Here is a 19,568-nt window from a genome sequence, read left to right on the forward strand (position 1 = left end):
CGAGTTTTCTCGCCGAAACCGAAAAATCGAGTTTTCTTGTCAAAACCGAAAAATCGAGTTTTCCCGTCAAAATAAAAACGAGTTTTCCCGCCGAAACCGAAAAACCGAGTTTTCCTGCCGAAAACCCGAGTTTCCCGCCAAAACCGCAAAAATGAGTTTTCCCGCCAAAACCGCAAAAACGAGTTTTCCCGCCAAAACCGAAAAATCGAGTTTTCCCGCCAAAACCACAAAACCGGGTTTTCCCGCCAAAACCGAAAAATCTAGTTTTCCCGCCAAAACCGCAAAGCCGAGTTTTCCCGTCAAAATCAAAATCGAGTTTTTCCGACCAAAAACCGCAAAAAAAAAAAAATTCCGCTAAAACCACAAAAACAATTTTTCTATAAAATTGCAAAATCTTGTTTTTATATTAAAGCTCACATTAATGATATTAATATTTTACATGATCTTCAGAGTAAATAAGATAATACTTTGGGTACCAACGGGTAAAACCATACCGTATTGGGTTATTTTTTTGGTTTGGATTTCAATCTTGATGTTTCTGGGTTTTGCAGGTTGGGTATAAACTGGGTTGGGTTATTTGTGGATTGGGCTTGGCTGGGTTATTTTACCCTATGTTAACATCCCTAATCAAGACTCACCTTCATTTGGGTGAGAATTTGAGATGAGTTTTTAAAAATTCAATTGGATGATCCATCTGGATGTAGCATTATAATAAACAAAACAAACATTGATTTGCATCTTCACCCAGATGGATCATCTGGGTGAGCAAACGAACATGGCCTTAGTAACAAAGCTGTAAAGCTCATCCATCTGAGCATCTCATTTCCACGTAAACCGGCATGCTAGCTACTTTTCTTTTTTATTCACGAACCACTGCAATAAATACGAGTAGTGGTATCAGTTGGCAGTAGCATGAAACCACCAAATGCTACCAAAAATACCAAAAACGGATCACAACTCTAAGGTAGCATTAAATTCGCGCTAAGATAGAATTTCATTAAGTGTTAACGAGAACATCGAATTCGGAGAAGAGTCAGATAAAGATCTGTCCAGATTCGATTGACTTCCTCAGATTCTCATTTTAATCTCGATTGAAGTTTCACCACCACACTCCTTTTGACATTGTAGCTCGTTACCACCACCACCATCTCTCGTCAAATTTTCATGTGCTTGCTCAGTTCGTCGCGAATCTTGCCAGTAGTTAACCAACGAAGAATCACTCTCTCCACCACCAATGGCGTTGATGCTGGCTCGCAGGTGACTAAATACTATTTGTTCTCACCATCGCGTATGAATCTCGTTTGCTCTTGTGCTTTTGTTTTGGGAATCAAGGATCACTCCCTGTCTCTTCGGGATTGAAACTGTCCATTTGATGCTCATTTGACAAGAGCTTTTCAGGTTTTTTATTTAAAACTTTGGTGACTGTCAAATGTACTATAGCTACTAACAACACTTATTTCTCAGGCTCTAGAGAGTGACCTTTTGTGGTTGGTCCTTTCGGTCATCTTGTTGCTTGAGTGATAGATACATTGCCTGTGAAGTTGCAGTCTTCTTTCATGTCTGAGATACATTGAAAGTTTAACTATGGTAATTCTCTACCTGTCCTTAGACATTGTACAGAATATTGGTAATCATAAAGAGGATTGTTTGGTCATTTGCTGGAGTTCGTTTGGTATTTTGCTTTACATATGTGTTCTCATCTGTAGTTAAGAATAGGTTTATTGCTGGAATGATTTGTAACTTATCAATATAATGTCTTTTGGATCGTAACTAAGAGGGATGAAATGAATTGTTTGATGATATATCTATAGCTTAGTCACTAATTTTTCTGCTTAAAAGCCTATGATGGATAAAGTTGCTTTGCTGGTTTTTGCTTTTTTCACAGAGCTGTGTAGAGTTAGCAAAGACCAGAGGAAGATAGATGTACATCGTCTTGCCTCCAATCACTTTGTTTAAGATCCTACTTTGTATTAGTTCATCAAACTATGGTGATGATGAAGTGTTGATGTTGATAACGTAAAGAGTATAATGATGATGATTCGATGCAGATCTTTCTGTGGTGGGGACAACAGACTCAGAGTGGATCTTCTTCTGTCCATTGGACCGGAAGTATCCGAGTGGAAATAGGATGAATCGAGCCACTGTTGCTGGCTACTGGAAGGTCGCTGAAAAGACCGTAAGGTTAAGTCAGGGAGCACTAAGATCATAGCTGTTATTGGTTACTTTATTCTTTGACTGCAGTTTGGTGAGTTAGTTACTTGCATCGGAGGAGCTTTGTTTCTATTAGTAGACAGCACCTCCATCTTAGTCAACTGTCTTTTGTTTTGAGTTGATATTTTCTTGTATTGACTTTGTATGTTTTAAATTTTAATGGAAAATTACATGCTATTTTATGATTTACTTGTATTTTATTAGAGTAAATTATATTTATTAATGATTTTAAAAGCAATAATTAATAAATAAAATTTGAGTATACCCTAAAATTTAAATATTTCATCATAAAATCTAAAGATAACACAAAAAGTAATATGATTTAAAAAAAATCAAAACACTAATAAGAAATTAGAAGAAAAAAAACAAAAATAATTTTTTTTACTTCGAGTTCTAAACCCTAAACATGCCCTAAACCCTAATTACATGTCTCAAACCTTATATGTTAAATACAAATTTCAACAATAATATTTAAAGCTTGAATTCCAAATCTTAAATATAAAACTCTAAGTTTTGTAATTTTGGAAATTTAATCTCAAACTACATATTTGATTTCAAATTCCAAAACCATGATTATATACCATAAACTTTATTTCATAAACCATAATTCCATTTCATATACCATAAACTCTAAACTTAAATATATTCCCTAAATCATAAATCTAAACACCAAATCAAATATTTTTAAGTTAAACTCCAAATCTTAAATGTGATAAGCCTAAACTTTATGTGATAAAATGTAAAATCATTTATCTTAACTCCAAGCTCTGTTAAACACTTAAAACCATTTTTTACATAAATTATAAAAATAAAAATAAAAAGTTTTTAAATATTTATAATCATTGTCTAGTCTAGAATTATATACTTAATTCATTTTTCCAAAACCATAATTTTATACCCTAAACTCTATTTCATAATTCATAATTCCAATTCATATACCCCGAATATTACAAACATATAAACTACATTGAATCTGAAATTAAATTTCCAAATTTCACATTTCAAAAATGATAGTATATGACTTACGCATTTCAAAAATGTTAGTCTAGGACTTAAAATGATCTTTCCAAACCACATACAACACTTTAAGTCCTATATCATAAATCTTGAATTTAAAATAAAATATAATTACTCTTATTTGGATGTTTTTCTTCGTAAAATTATTTAAAGTTTATATAATTTTTATAATAACAAATTATTTAAAGTTTAGATAATTTAATAATGTCAATAAATAAATAAAAAGGCAAATTATATTGGTTTTTTGTAGCCATTGATTTATTTGGATCAAAGGCTTATATTCGATCTTCTTCTATCATGGTACTTGTTTCCTATTGGCTGAAAAAATAACGGTGAGGATAACAATTATAGACCATTGATCACAACTTAATCAATGGTCCATATTATTTTGGAATTGTTTCTGATTGGACACACATTCAACCTCCTCTCCACGCTTTATCTCTCACCTATCTTCTTCTCTTTCTTTCACCACCACCACCCTCCCATCCGCTATCTCACCACCATCATCAGTTCTCAGATCCGACGCCACCACCACCGTCTCGTCATAATCACCACTCAGCTCTCTGATTTCGTTTTCTCTAATTTGAGAAAGAAGCACGAGGCGGTCACCAGTGGCAGTGCTTTTACCAAATCTAAAAGCATTGATTCAGGTTACCAAGTTTTAGCTTATTGTTTCGTAGATGAGGATTTGGTTTCTCTCTGAGTAATGGTTAGTTTGAAATGGCAGGGCTGGTAAATCTGCTGGAGTTAAAGTGATGGAGAACATACTACCAATTGACTTGGTTGGGCTCTAAATGACTCGGAATCCCACAGGTTTATTCATTAACCCTTATCTCTATAATTGAGAAGCAAAGCTCGATGCGGTTGGTGTATGTGTTAAAGCTTCTTCTTATGGTACAGTGGTGGGTTTTTTAAGCGAGAAGGGATAACCAAATATCACTAGGTATTTACTACTAATGCTAAATGATGGTTCCTTTCTTATATTCCTTCATACTTGTTAACACGTTTGGGTTTTTGCAGGTTATGCAGATGTGGTGTGGAGATGGCAGAGGAAGCTAGGGTGGTGGTAGATTTGGAGCCTAGCAAGAACAAAAAGAGAAAGGTAGTCGTGAGCAGTCATGACAGATGATAAGCTTGATGGTGGTGGAATAGCAGAGACAATGGTGAGGTTTGATGGTGGCTGTTCAAAGACGATGTGGTAGAAGAAGAAGAAATCCGTTGACGGCGAAGAGTTTAGATGTAGGGCTAATTTTTTTTAAGGTTAGGCTGTTTTATGTTTAGATTAGTAAACCGGGTCTGGTTTACTTAATTTTTTAATGTTGGTTTAGTATTGTAAAACTGATTTTATTAATAAAAAAATTTTCATTTTAATTATAAATAAATATTCGATTTAATTTTCAGCTATTTAATTTTAACAAATTAATTTTATTAATTTCTTCATTTAATTAATTAATTCAATTAATAATTTAATTATTTTATTTTTAACTATAGCATTATATCTTTGTCATAATAAAATATTTTATAGCACTAAGGAAAAACCATAGAAAAATATATAATAGCAAAAATGAGATGCTACTAAAATGTATTAATGTAGCGAAAATAAAACGCTATAATATCTCTATTTATTATAGCTCATGAAAAAACGCTACGATAAGAGGTGGGTCAACCGTAGCTGCGGTAGATCTAGCATTTGTGAAAATTCTACGAAAACCTTGTGGTACCATTTTCGATGTGCTACTAATTAATGTCGATATTTCTTGTAGTGAACCTACGCTCCTTTGCTCCTTTCCATTGTCTGTGCATTCGTATTCATTCACAGTTGAGTGATATTGTTTGATTATATTCACCTTAGTCTCTACCTCCACCGTGTACCAACCAGGCGACCATCAACCATGCATATCACTTTTATTCGGATTCTATTGACGCTGACTCTTAGCGCGTAACAAACTATGTAGGATCCACACTCCAAGACTGTGCATGTGATGACATTCAAGATCGACTATATATATAGTCTTCACTCGATCAAAATATTGTATGGACCATCATGAATCAAATTATTGACTCTAACACTGCTGGACTCAAGATTGAGTTCCAATAGTTTCGGCGGGCCTACTTAATTAACAGTCAGTCCAAGAGCTTAAGGGCCCTCTTCGCTAATTAAATTCTACTAGTTGGCATTTCTAACTATAAAAGTGGTTCGTCCGTAAATTATTGTTTTCCATTAAATGGAAACAAGCACGTAGGTGATAGTTAATGTGATGTTTTATACTTATCACGTGAAAACCATCGGTTTCTCGTCCATATGAACCAAATTTTCACAAAACAATGTTAGTTACTTAGTTATTATTAGTTGCTTATTAGTAAGCAGAACAAAACTGTAGAGTTTTAGATTGGTCCATATTAGGTTTTATCTTGCTTAGATTAAGTGATTGATCTCGATTGTTCGTGGTTTCAGGTTCGATCGAGTGAGTAAATGGAAACACGAGAGCAACACAAGACAATTTGTTCACCTGGTGTTCACTGATCTACTCACCAGGAAGGGAGTCTGTATCCCTCAATAGCTTCACTATCAAAAATCCAACCAAGGTTACAAGATCAACAATGGTGATTCTTCTAAAACATAGAGATTACACAAGAACTTAACGAGCTTATCGTTTCCTCTGTGAAGTCGAAAACTCACTGCCGAAATGGTTCGATCTGACCGTATACCGCCTCTGCAACTCTATTGTGATTCACCCTCATGATCTCATGCTAAGTCTTCTTCTCTCTTGTTCTCTGATCTTGATCATCTCTCTCAATTTGAATCTGGCCATTGTAACAACTTTATCCACAATCAGATGTGAAACGAATCGTCTCACTTATACATGATAGCATATGGGCTGAGATTTGGGCTTTTTCTTTTTGCAGGTTTCGGATGAGCCAAAACTGAGACACACATGACGATTAGCCAGAAGAGAAAAAAACCATTTCGGAGTTTGGCTGAATCAGATCCACAAAAACTACAGGCAAACTCGTAAAAAAAAGACAAATCAGAACAAAGCACAAATAAATTATACAAAACCTTGAAAACAAATGGACTATTAAATGCAAGACTGGCAGGTAAATAACACATATTTGTTGGACCCAGTTTCAGTCAATACATTAATGGGTCACGATCAATGATATGGGCTGCGAAGAGTCTAAGCACATAGCGAGCACGCGAGCTCCAGACAGAGACTTCGAAGAACCGGAGATCGCGGAACAGTTGCGAAGATCACGGGAGCAGCCTGTTATAAGAGGAGATACACATTGAAAACCCTAGAGAGAGCTACACCCATATTTCGACCTTGTTTTCATCCATCTTTAGATCCTTTCTCTTAACGATCTCGTTTGTAATATTCGATCTTGTTTAACTCATTGTATTCTATCTTATTCATCAATAAAAATCCATTTATATCTACTGAAAACTGATTACATCGTTGTCTTCTAAAGATATTGTTTCCTACATCATTTATCTTCCCTAGATTAAACTTCCGATCAGTATCAAATACTTAATGTAGATTTTAGGATCTACAATATTTTTTAGCTCTAAAGAATTTTAAAATAAACTATATACAAAAATAATTAGAAGTTAATAGAACATAACAATAACCTAACAAGGAAACTAGAATTAACAAAAAGTCAGCCTGCAATTACTACATGCAATCATGTAAACAATAGTTTCATACTATTAATCATCATCTCCTATTTATAATATATATATATATATATATATATATATATATATATATAATAATGTTTGCTTCTCTCACATGACGCCACGTCATAAAGTCGTTGATTGTGAGTGCGACACCGGTCCTCTTTGCCTTAAACTCATTGTTTCATTAACTTTTGATGTGGGCTGCTGCGTTTCATAATTGTTTACAGTTTAGAGAGATAGCCACTATAAAGAAAACATATGTAAAGACTGAAACTTTGGAAACGAGAAGGAAAAGAAGGAGTGTACCGTGAGTTTCTGGATGCTACTGACTTCGCCTTGGTTGGAGGCGATATCAACGGTGACAGTTCATTTCGCCGCCACCTCTGGTAACTAAATAACATTCAAGAGTTTAAAATTATTGGCGATGAGTTTTGCAGAGTATGAAGAGGCAGAGGGACGAGGATGATGAGCAACAACACTGAAGAGGTTAAAAAAGAAAATCAAGCCAATTAATAAAAACATTCCACAATTTAAGCGGTGGCGAGTAAATCAGATCGGTTTCTCGCTATGACTCGATCAAGAGAGAAATATAGTTTTTTTTTGTCTAAAGAAATATAGATATTATCAAAGCAAAGATTGCTCCGAATAAATCATAAGAAGATAAGGGAAGCAATCAAATGTTTTTATTTCATTTTTTAATTAGTTATTGAGAATTAACATGAATGGAAGTGCCATACACGCGCAGAGACATGAGTGTTGGTGAGATATGAGATACAGATTTTAAACTTAAAAGGAAAATAGACAGGAAGCAATGCGTTCAATTTTCATTGGGTCTTTTCTTTTGAGCCTTTTGTTTCAAAGAAAAACGACAGAACATAACCGGATTTACTTCGGTTTAGTTTAGATTTGATTCAGATTAAATGCATGCATGATTTTAAGCTACACAAGTTTCATTCAATAAATAAATCAACGGAAAATTTTATTGTAAGAAATTGGGTTAATTGAAATTCATAAGACAGAAAACAATAAATAATTAAAAATAATTTTATAATTTTATAATTATCTAGCTACTTATATGGGATGAATCAAATGCAAAAGTAACCTAAAAGACTATTGAAATTACAACCAGCCCCTTGTGAACAAACAAAAAAAGCCGAATTTTTTTTACGTTTCCAATCCCCGTAAGTCGTCTGGACTAGTTCTACTTAGAAATAATTTAAAAATTTTGTAAAAAATATTTTGATAAGTGAAAAATTGAAATCATGTAATTAACATATGTTTTAAGAGATATAAATTAAGATATAACAAAAGTTAATTGTTTTCAAAATAGATGAGTGAAAGTAGTGAGTCATGATATTCTTTGGTTTAGGTTTTGCCAACATATGTTGTACTATTGTATGTGTTCTTAGGGTTAGATTTTGGAATGCATAAATATGTTTTTGAAAACTTTAAAATTTACCTAAGTGTGTTTATTTTTGTGTATAGTAAACACTATTTAAGTATAACTATGGCTTTATAACGTGGTTAGTTAATTAATTTAGTCAATTTAGTTTAGGGGTTAAATTTAGGGTCTGGGACGACTTACTAGTAAGTCGTCCAAACCGGACCGGACCTTTAATTTTTCAATGTACTTTTAAACCTAACCGGATTATTTACCGGACATATATAAGATGTTTTTTTTATTCACTGTTTCGCGAAATTCAGAAAACCCTAACGCCGTTTCTCTCAAAGGCGATTTCGAAGGCGATTTCCGTCGATTCTCTCTAATCCATCGTTCTCACCGCCGGTTATCTCTCCGTCGTTATCACCGTCGTTCTCACCACAGTTCTCGCAGCCGCTTTCTCTATATAAGATCTGAGAGGAAACCCTAGCGCACATTCTCTCAGAGGCGTCTCGTTGAACTCCGCCGCAGGTAAGTTATATCTCTTACTGTCGAGTGATTGATTGAGGAAAAGATGAACATAAAACGTTGTCTCTATCAATTTATACACTCGTTCTTTTTTTCACGTCTATTTTGGCAGATATATAACCGCTATGTCGAAGGCGACTATATCTTCTCCGAATTTTCAGGTCGGCTTTAAAATGTTCTACTGGAAGTCTTGGAATACCTATAATTAAGTCGTCTACAAAGTCTTCCAGCTGGAAGACTTTCCAGACGACTTAATTATAAGTCTTTCAGCTGGAAAACTTGCCAGACGACTTAATTATAAGTCTTTGATTGTTTTGAGATGGTTGAATTAATTATAAGTCTTTGATTGTTTTGAGATGGTTGTCTTTGATTGTTTTGCAGGAAAAAAAATGGATATACCAGAACTCCCCTGTAAGATACATACATTAGGGGAAGAGCCCCCCGCAGTGCATAGCATTTCGTATCATACTTGTTGGACGTTGCATACTGCTTTAAAGAAAGCTCTTCATGATGACGAATATAAAGAGCTGAAGGAGTCGAAGTTGGGAGTTTTCATCAAGTTCCATGAGCTGGGATTTGATTGGGCTTCAAGGCTGGTTCACTACATGCTCGGTTTCCAGTTGGACATAAAGAAGAAGTATGAGCTGTGGAGTCTCGTTGGTCCAGAACCTGTGAGGTTTTCACTGTTAGAGTTTGAAAACATCATTGGTCTAAACTGCGAGTACATCGAGGACCTTGAGAGACCTCACTGTGTTGTTACAAAGGAGTTGACTTCTTTCTGGGAGATGTTGGGAGTTCATGTCGAAGCTGGCCCATCTACTCAGGAGATAATAGTAGCATTTGAGAGATGCGAAGGGTGGTCTCGGGATGATCGCAAGCGGCTCGCGTACCTTGCCATCTTCACTGGATACATTGAAGGGAGAAAATATTCAACCCCTACACGGGTTAGTCTGGAAAGGCTAGTGATGGAGCTAGAACGGTTTGAGAATTATCCATGGGGAGAGTCGCGTTTAAGGTGCTGATGGACTCTGTGAAGGGCAGAGATATTTCGGGTTGTTACACAATTAATGGGTTTGCGCAAGCTCTCCAGGTCTGGGTGTACACAACTCTGTCGGAATTGGGTGCTAATTATGGTAATCCTCTTCCAAACAATCCGTCTCCACCGATACTGGCTTAAAAGGGTCGCAAAGGACGCATACAGTTTAAAGAGGCTATCCTCAGTCAGGTATTTACTGCAATCTGGACGACTTCGTAGAAAACTTATAATTAAGTCGTCTGATAAGTCTTCCAACTGGATGACTTAGTAGAAGACTTATAATTAAATCGTCTGCAAAGTCTTCCAGCTGGATGACTTAGTAAAAGACGTATAATTAAGTTGTCTAGGAAGACTATCCATACTACTTAATTATAAGTCTTCTACTAAGTCTTCCAGCTGGAAGACTTTCCAGACGACTTAATTATAGGTCGTCTACTAAGTCGTCCTGCTGGAAGACTTTCCAGACGACTTAATTATAAGTCGTCTGCGAAGTCTTTTCTTTTAATCTTTCTTAATCCGTCAAATATCTAAGTTCATATCTTCTATTTACTGCAGACTAGGGTGATCAACTTTGTTCAGAAGGACATTGGTGAAATGTGTCCAAAATGGGAGTTTGATGTTGAGGACACGCCCGCGGAGAACATAATTAAACTCATGTTTGTGAAGAAACCGTGGAAGTGGACCATGGATTGCTGGGAAGTCACCGGTACTTGGGTCAATACAAAGCCGGCGGTTGTGAGTCCAGCGAAGAAAAAGGTAGTGAAGGAAGACAGTCCAAGACCTCGGAAGAAAGCTCGTAAAGAGGCTAGTGAAGAGACTAGTGAAGAGGCAGCTGCAGTGGCTAGTGAAGAGGCAGCTGCAGAGGCTAGTGAAGAGGCAGCTGCAGAGGCTAGTGAAGAGGTTCATACGACTGTTGGTGGGTTGACCAAAGAGGAGATTAAAACCATGTTCAAGGGCATAGTTGATGCCATGAGGGAAGGGTTTGGGACGTGCCTTAAGGTGATCAAGTATCTGTGGGAAAGGTTGGAAGTTGTGGAGAAGAAGGTTGGTATCACCACAAAACGGAAAGGGACATCAGCTCAAAACACTACCCCTCCACCTAAATCGACGCTCGAACCCGGGGTTAGTACCGAATCCTCTCCCAACAAGAGATTGACTAGACAAAGTCTTAAAAATAAGAACTGAAAAGTTGCATTTGCTTTGTTTCTTGTATGTCAGAACACGTGTGCTTTGTTTATAGTGCATGAAATGAATCTTTGGATAACGTCATTGGTTATTATTGTTTGAAATAGATCTTTGGTTATTATTGTATAAACCCATCTTGTATATTCTAGAGTGAAATTATGAATGGGACGAACGCGGGGAGGAAAAGGTTGCCGGAGGATAAAGGTCCAGATGTGCCCGCAGATGCTAGTTCCTCGAAAGATAAAGCTCCAGAACCGAGCCTTGTTCTATTGGACAAAAATCAATCTACTGTTTCAGATTTACGGAAGGAGGATGCTAGATATCTGGAAAAGAGGGATGCTGCTTTGGCACTTTGCCGTGCAAAGAGTGATCGAACAAGGAAACTTGCTGCCTCACGTCAATCTCCTTATACAGCAAACAACATGGCCAAAGCGATCATTCCAAACAAAAAGCTTTATCCAGGCTATAATCCTTTTGCACCAATTGACAAGAAGAAGTTGAAGGAGCTCGCTGATTGGTTGAAAACTTGTCCGTAAGTGTTTGCTTTTTCCATAATAGCTTGCTTTAGTCTACAAAAACTGATTGCTTTTCAACATTTTGTGTTTGCAGTCATTATAGAACACCTCTCGATAAAAAACCACGTACAAGTAGAACTTGGTGGTATCAAATCCTCCGGACCTTCTTAGAGTGGCTGGAAGACTGTGTAAGTCTTCTGCTATGACTTAGATGACTTACTGATAAGTTTTCTTTGTAGACGACTTACCAATAAGTCGTCTGGTAAGTCGTCTAAGTCGTCTGGTAAGTCTTCTACGTAGACGACTTACCAGTAAGTCGTCTGATATCTTCTGACTTGTACCCTATTTTATATGCAGCATATTGATGATTGGATTAATGTGCTGAGGAAGAGGTACGACGCTAACCCACAACATTTCAGGAGCGAGAGAATGTGCTTCCTTGATCATCTCTTTGCTCATCAATGAAGATTCAACTACAAGGATTTTAAGGACTCGGAGCCCGATCAGAACGGTTTAGGAAGAAGACTTCTGGTGGGGCGTGGAATTATTATGCAGGTACTATACCTTAATTTTGTCAATCAAACAAGGTTTGGGGGACATATATTGATGATGTCTATGCGCCAGTGAACTAGAACGACACTCATTGGATTGCTATGTGGATATCGATCCCTAAGAGGCACATAGTCGTCTGGGACAGGATTTGTTCCAGTATCTCCCCAGAAGAACTCGATGTGGTAATGAAGCCTTTTCTCTATATGGTCCCTTATCTGCTTGTTGAGTGCGCTTCCTCAGACGAACAACGTGCCCAATACACCCTTGAGCCATTCACATATGAGAGACCGACCAATATACCTTCGGCCCGAACTGGTGATTGTGGCGTGTACACCCTAAAGTACATTGAATGTCTTGCTCTTGGGATAGAGTTTAGTAAAAAAAACTTTGCTAAGCCCAACGGGAAGACTATGAGGGATAAGATGGCGGTGGATATATTTCAAGAGCTTCCTGACGCGCATGAGTTCGAAAACAAAGACAATGATGCCAACCTGGGTGCGTATGAGGGGTGATAAATAGGCTTCATTAGATTATTTTGTACGATTGATTAGGCTGATGTGTGTATTTGAACTTGATCCCTATTTTGTAACTATATTATGCGCAGAAGACTTACAGTTAAGTCGTCTGAAATGTTGGACGACTTAACTATAAGTAGTCTGGAAAGTCTTCTGACCAGTGACCTTTTGTAACTATATTTTAGATAATATAAAGGGCAAGACCATCTCAAATTTGTTTGGTAGTGCAATTTGACAAAGAAGTTGACACAGATAAGTTCATAACACAAATTTTTAATACATAGACTAAACACTGGACGACTAATTGGATGACCTTATGGACGACTTAATTGAAGGTCTTCTGGAAGACTAAACACTGGACGACTAACTTGAAGGTCTTCTGGAAGAAAAAACCCTGGACGACTAACTGGACGACCTTCTGGACGACTTAATTGAAGGTCTTCTAGAAGACTAAACACTGGACGACTAACTTGAAGGTCTTCTGGAAGAAAAAACTCTGGACGACTAACCTTAAGGTCTTCTGGACGACTAACTTGAAGGTCTTCTGGAAGACTAAACACTGGACGACTAACTTGAAGGTCTTCTGGAAGAAAAAACTCTGGACGACTAACTGGACGACCTTCTGGACGACTTACTTGAAGTTCGTCCACGTCATTTCTTACATTGTGGTTTCGTATGACCAGTTTCCGTGCATTTTGAGTAGGCATGGGCATAATATCCGTAACCCGAAATCTGAACCGAACCCGAACCAAAAAACCCGATCCGTATCCGGTCCGAAATGTAAAAAATATCCGAATGAATCTTGTAAGGTGATACAAAACATATCCGAACCCGAAGTGTTATTAACCGAACCCGAACGGGTAACCCGAAAAACCAAAAAACCAAAAAATCCGAAAAAATATCCGAAGAAACCGATCCGAATGTCCAAAATAATATACAATATAATTATATGAAACATGAATATGTACTTCAAATATTCAATTTCATATTTATTTTGATATGTTATCTAATAATAAGTATTTAAAATTTAAATAACTACCTTAAATACTTAATTATATATAAATAAATATATATTTCTTATGTTTTACTTTTTAATTTTAGATTTTATTTTGGGTATATCCGAACCGATCCGATATAACCCGAATCCGAATGATATATGATTACTTTATGGGTTCTATGATGTGATACAAAACCGACCCGAACCCGATGTGTTATATCCGAACCCGACCTGTACTTGCAAATTTACTAGAATGAGACCTAAGAGGTGTTATAAAAGAAAACCGAAATCCAAAAATCCGATCCAAACACCAATGGGTACCCAAACGCCCATGCCTAATTTTGAGCATCTATAAACCCTGTGTTGCTTCTGGGGTTTGCGTCCTCTCATCCTGGATAGCTCCAACCAAGATTGTCATCTTGATTTCTTCTGTCTTCCCGGACCACGCTTTACATCCGGAGGAAAGCATGTGCGTTCCTCAACTTGTTGTCCAACACAAGGATATATATTCTCTGAGTATCCTGCAAACAGAAAATCCTTTGAGTACACTGGACATACAAGTGTGGAGATATGCAAACCAGCAGATGTTCCAGCAGCTATAGCATGAGAGCAAGATATTTTCTCCACTGCATAGACACCACAATCACACTTTCCATGTTCCAAATCAACCACACAGACTATTTTGCCACTTTTCACAAAGAATCGCCATCCATCAATTGGTTGTACCGTCATCGTATCCGCTATCTCCGATCGAACTGTAAGCAAGTATTCAACACCTCGACTATGTTGAGTTGGGAGACTCAAAGCATCTTCTATCCTTTTCCAAAACCACTTTCCTAGCTTCTCCCTTATGAACTCCAACAGGAACTGAACCGGAAATCTTCTAGCTCGCTTCAGAGCGGAATTAATAGATTCAGCGATGTTGCTTGTCTTTATGTTGTACATGTCCCCCTGACAATAAACCCTTGACCATAGGCTGACGTCGGCATTCTCCAAATACGTTGCAAGGTCCGGGTTTGCACTCCGTATGTCAGCCATGTACCGGTCAAAATCTGAAACCGTATGAGCATAAGCAACATCTTTCACCAAGTACAAGAGATGTTTCCCTTTATACTTTTGACAATGTTATCTTGAAGGTGATAATAACATATTCCTCGGGTTGCCCAAGGTAACACCTTATCACACGCACTTTTAATGGCCGCGTGCCGGTCGGAGACTATCACCAGAGACTGCTCATCAGATACACAACTAGCCAATTTTGTAAAAAACCATTTCCAAGAAGGTTCATCTTCAGCATCTACGATCCCAAAAACCAATGGAAATATCTGAAAATTCCCATCTTGTGCGGCTGCAACTAACATAACACTTTCATACTTCCCACTTAGGTGAGTCCCATCCACCACAATGACCCTTCTCTGATACTTAAAACCTTTGATAGAAGCTCCAAAAGAGAAAAATAGATACTTAAATCTATTGATAGAATCAAGTTCTGTAGCCGTGATAGAATCGGGATTTGCTAAGGAGATTTGCTCGAGATATGATGGCAGACGCGAATACCCATCTTCTGCTGATCCTCTCACCAATGTTTGTGCATATAAAAGTGCTATGTATGAAGTGGTGTAATCAAGCGTCATGCCAAACATGTTCTTCATTGCATCAGTGATATGCTGTGGATTCAACCCATCAATGATTCCAACACGATCAATGAAAAGCCTACCAACATACTTCGGAGTTCAATGTCTCCGCTGAGCGAGTCGGTCTCCCACTGAGCATGTATGTTTTTCCACAAACTTTGTTACCCAAAACGTGTTTGTCCCATGTTTCACACTCGCTCTGACCTTCCATTGACAACCACTAACCGGACATCTTGTCACAAGGAGAGTTTTCGTTGACTTGTATATTCTGAAGGAGAACTTAAACCTCACTGCTGTCAACCGCATCTCTGAAAGCAGTGCATCCTTGCTAACAAAACTCTGGTTGACATAGATACTGTTACCATTCGATCTTCCTCCTTCAATCTTTTTGATATCTTCAAAACACATATCATCATCTTCCTCATCCTCATCTTCAACCTTTCCATAAACACTGTAATCCTCACCATTCTCGTACGCTTGAGCAACAATAGAGATACCAGCATCCTCCTCCCCATCGTCCTCCTCCCCATCATCCTCCTCCCCATCATGATTTTCATCTTCAACCAAATCATCATCATCATCTTCAAAACATTCATCAGCTTCATCAGCTTCATCATCTTCTTTCCTGAACTCTGAAAGCGTTTCCACCTTGCTACGGCTTGATACACAAAGCCGTACTCCATGCGTTTTGGTTATCTCGAGCAAGTTTCAAACTTGTCTATCACTTGTAACATGAATAGGAGGGGTGTCTGGAGCCTGCATCATTTCTGCTGGTAATGAGTAGGTTATCTTCACAGATTCTGTGCTCATGTCCAGGTTATAATCTTCTTGAGCCATTGCAAGAAGTTCAGCATGTGTCGAACCTTCCCCCCAAAAAATGATTCTCGCTCCTTTGACATTATCAACCACAAAATTCCAACGGCAATCTTTCAACAACCATTCTCCATACACTGCATGTAACTGACGCATCATCTACAAAAATTCAAAATAAAACACATTAGTAAACATAGAGAAAATGAAAGTTTACTAAACATTGACGCAGACGACATACCAGTAAGTCGTCTGGAAGACTTACCAGTAAGTCGTCCAAACATGTCATTTTTGCAATTGAATTTTAAATAGGACGACTTACAAGTAAGTCGTCCAGCTTTGTTTGTTAAAAAAAACCTAGACGACTTACTGGTATAAACGGGTAAGTCGTCTAGGATAAACGAGTTAGTTTTGCATTTGACCGAATTGTGTCAGATATTTGGCTTTTCCTGGACGACTTACCAGTAAGTCGTCTTCGGGAAAACAAAAATTTCAATATTTTATTAAAGCTAGACGACTTATCTGTAAGTCTTCTCAGGTTAGTTTGCAATTCGAAAAAGAAACTTAAATATTTAACTTTACTCAGACGACTTACTTGAAAGTCGTCCATGTAGACGACGTACGAGAAAGTCGTCTGAGATAAGCAAGGTTTGACCAGAATCTAGGAAATAAATCTGGACGACTTTCAAGTAAGTCGTCTTACTTGACGACTTCCGCGTAAGTCGTCTGGAAAAAGTTAAATATTTAAGTTTTATTTTCCAATTGCAAAAGTAACCTGAGACGACTTACAGATAAGTCGAAATTTTTGTTTTTTCGTTGAGACGACTTACTGGTAAGTCGTCTAGGAAAAGTCAAATATCTGACACAATTCGGTCAAATGCAAAACTAACCTGTTTATCCTAGACGACTTATCAGAATCTCCAGATTTTTTTCTAGGGTATTCTCTGGATTTTTTTTAACAAACAAAGATGACGACTTACAAGTAAGTCGTCTGTTTGACCATAATACTTACCCGTAAGTCTTCTACAGCCAAACTACTTACGGGTAAGTCTTCTACACGAACAGTTCCGAAAAAAATTCCAATTTCATACCTTAAACTAGTGAGATGACTTCCTTAGCACACAAAGTCTTCTCCAACCACCCAGAATCTCAAACGAAAATAACCCATCAAGAATAGTATGCTTGAATGGCTCTATCAACCATAAAAAAATTTTGAATCAAAAGCTTGAGTTTTTTGGATGAATATGGAGGCAAAATGAAAGAGATGTTGTTTTTAGTTCATAACAAGTGAGAAAGAGAGAGTGTAAATCGATTTTAGGTGCATTAAGAGCTTCAAATTGGTTGTTCATGGTGGTTGGGGTATTGATGATAATGACAATCTTGTAATTACTTGAAGATGATGAGGATGAGAGAGTAAAAATGTCATTTTCGGAAAAAAAATTTTTGATGGGATTTTCGTGAGTTATATGAACTTGTGGGCTGAATATGACAAAAGAAAAATCCAAAAAAACATGAGTTAGTTTTAGGTTTGACTTTGAGTTTTGAGTCAATTTTTGCAAAAAATCCTATTTATATTTATATATCAAAATAACATAAGTATATGATTATAATTAATATTTAAATAAAAAAACTCGGGCGTAGCTCGGGCTGACTCTAGTCTTTAATAATAAAGGAGATTTTTCTCCCTTCTCCTTGAGCCACATCATCAATATGCATGGAGCATTTTTTGCCACGTAGCATTCGATCGATGTACTATAGTGTATCAGTGAGTTTCTTTCGAGGAAAAAATTTAAAACATTTTGTTAGATGATGAGAGAATTGGCATGAAAACCAAATGAATAGAAAATTCACAGTATATATACCACTGACAAAGAAAGACTTTTTGTTGGTTCAATAATAGACAATAGACTTTACGAGAAGGAAACCTCTCTCGAGAGGAAAAGGTGACCTGTCATCACCGAGGTCACTCAGCAATTATAAACAACGGTTTCACTTTGTCAACTTACATATGTAACCGTTACAACACACATCATCAAAACTTTGGTTTTTACAATAAACTGGACTGGCCGATCAATTTAGTAATGCAATTGTGAATCTCGTTCGGTGTGATTATAGCACATAAGTTTAAATATATATGTGTGTGAATATAGCACAAAAAGTTAACCAACGAACACAGAAGAAACCAACTCTGGATTTTTTCGGTGGATCATTCAGTACCCCTGCTTTTTCATGTAGAAAATCATGTATTTATCCTTAAACTAAGGATTGTTGTCCCTATTTCTTTTCACTTTCAGTTAATTTGAGATATTTGAAACATATGCATGCAAGTTGACGAACAAAAATGCATGCAAGTTATGAAACAGACGTGTGTCGTTAACTCATAATATGTGTCCGTTAGTGGACGGACCTCCCTTTGCAAGAAAAATGATGTTCTTTTTTCTTAGAAAGAAATGTTTTTTTTTTTTGACAAAAGAAAGAAATGTTCTTGTTTTGTTTTTTTTTCCTTACAACATTTGGATCTTTTCTTTATCAGTTACGAAAAAAATCATTTGTCAAAAAAAAAATCTACCTAATGTATTAAAATTAAAGTATTATATGGAATTAGCTGTGATATCACATGATATATTACGGGTTTCTTCATTAAAGTTTTATAATATCTTTAAAATTTCATTAACAATAATATTTTCATGTTAATATAGTCACAAAACAGAAAATATTTGAACTTTTTAAAATTAAATACCTACAAAATACTCATACATTTTCAAGATTATTATCAATAATATTTTTTATTTTAAATATAAATGACCGATAAGTATATATTAATTATTATTAAGGTTTTATTAGAAGCAAATAAATAGTCTAAAACTAAACAAATGTGAGATAAGGTAAATAAACAAATAAAAATAATTTAAATAAAGCATATACACAAATCTAAATATAAATTATAATCTAAAAATAATTATTTTTTGAAAAATGTAGATCAAAATTAAATTAACATTTTTAAAAAAATGTTTGACGCATTTGAACTCTTCTACAAAGTTAAAGAAAAAATCGACAAATAAAAATATTGTAGAGTACTAATTACCACCTATGTTTTTTTAGTATATAACATATTTAGAATAAAGGTATTGTCCTACCTTTTTTTAAGAAAATACATGTTTTTTTTTTTTGCAAAATGATAAACATCATTTACAAGATAAAAATGTTCCAGAAGTCATTCAATGCAATACCTAAAAGTTTAACCAAAATATCAGTATACTCAAAATTTTAGAATCCTTTTATATAGAGAACGATACTTGCAGTGGCGAAGCCAGGGCAATGACAATGGGGGCACGTGCACCCATAGTTTTATGACAATAAAAAAATTTTGTATGTGAAAACACAAAGATTCAGCTAGAAAAGATGGTTAATGTCCTCTTGTGCACCCCCTTGATGACTCAAGTTCGATCTTCTATATCATATATTTCATTTTACATTAATTATGCACCCACTAAAAAAACTTTCTACA

The 19,568-nt window shown here is 36.3% G+C and overlaps 2 long non-coding RNA genes across 4 annotated transcripts; both read left to right on the plus strand.

Moving 5' to 3' along the window:
- The first annotated feature begins 578 nt into the window (after nucleotides 1-578).
- On the plus strand, nucleotides 579-2,396 carry LOC106421308. Of its 2 annotated transcripts, XR_001284159.3 has the most exons (3): nucleotides 579-1,398; nucleotides 1,465-1,587; nucleotides 1,886-2,396. It is a non-coding gene; the product is annotated as an uncharacterized LOC106421308 (long non-coding RNA). The 2 variants fall into 2 exon arrangements; XR_007328260.1 differs by having other exon boundaries at nucleotides 1,465-2,396.
- Nucleotides 2,397-3,618: 1,222 nt separating this feature from the next.
- LOC106402484 lies at nucleotides 3,619-6,685 on the plus strand. Of its 2 annotated transcripts, XR_007328262.1 has the most exons (6): nucleotides 3,619-3,878; nucleotides 3,956-4,041; nucleotides 4,129-4,171; nucleotides 4,249-5,555; nucleotides 5,684-5,814; nucleotides 5,897-6,685. It is a non-coding gene; the product is annotated as an uncharacterized LOC106402484 (long non-coding RNA). The 2 variants fall into 2 exon arrangements; XR_007328261.1 differs by having other exon boundaries at nucleotides 5,684-6,685.
- Nucleotides 6,686-19,568: the final 12,883 nt, after the last annotated feature.

This window comes from Brassica napus, chromosome C9 (genome assembly GCF_020379485.1).
Source record: "Brassica napus cultivar Da-Ae chromosome C9, Da-Ae, whole genome shotgun sequence".
Lineage (NCBI taxonomy): Eukaryota > Viridiplantae > Streptophyta > Magnoliopsida > Brassicales > Brassicaceae > Brassica > Brassica napus.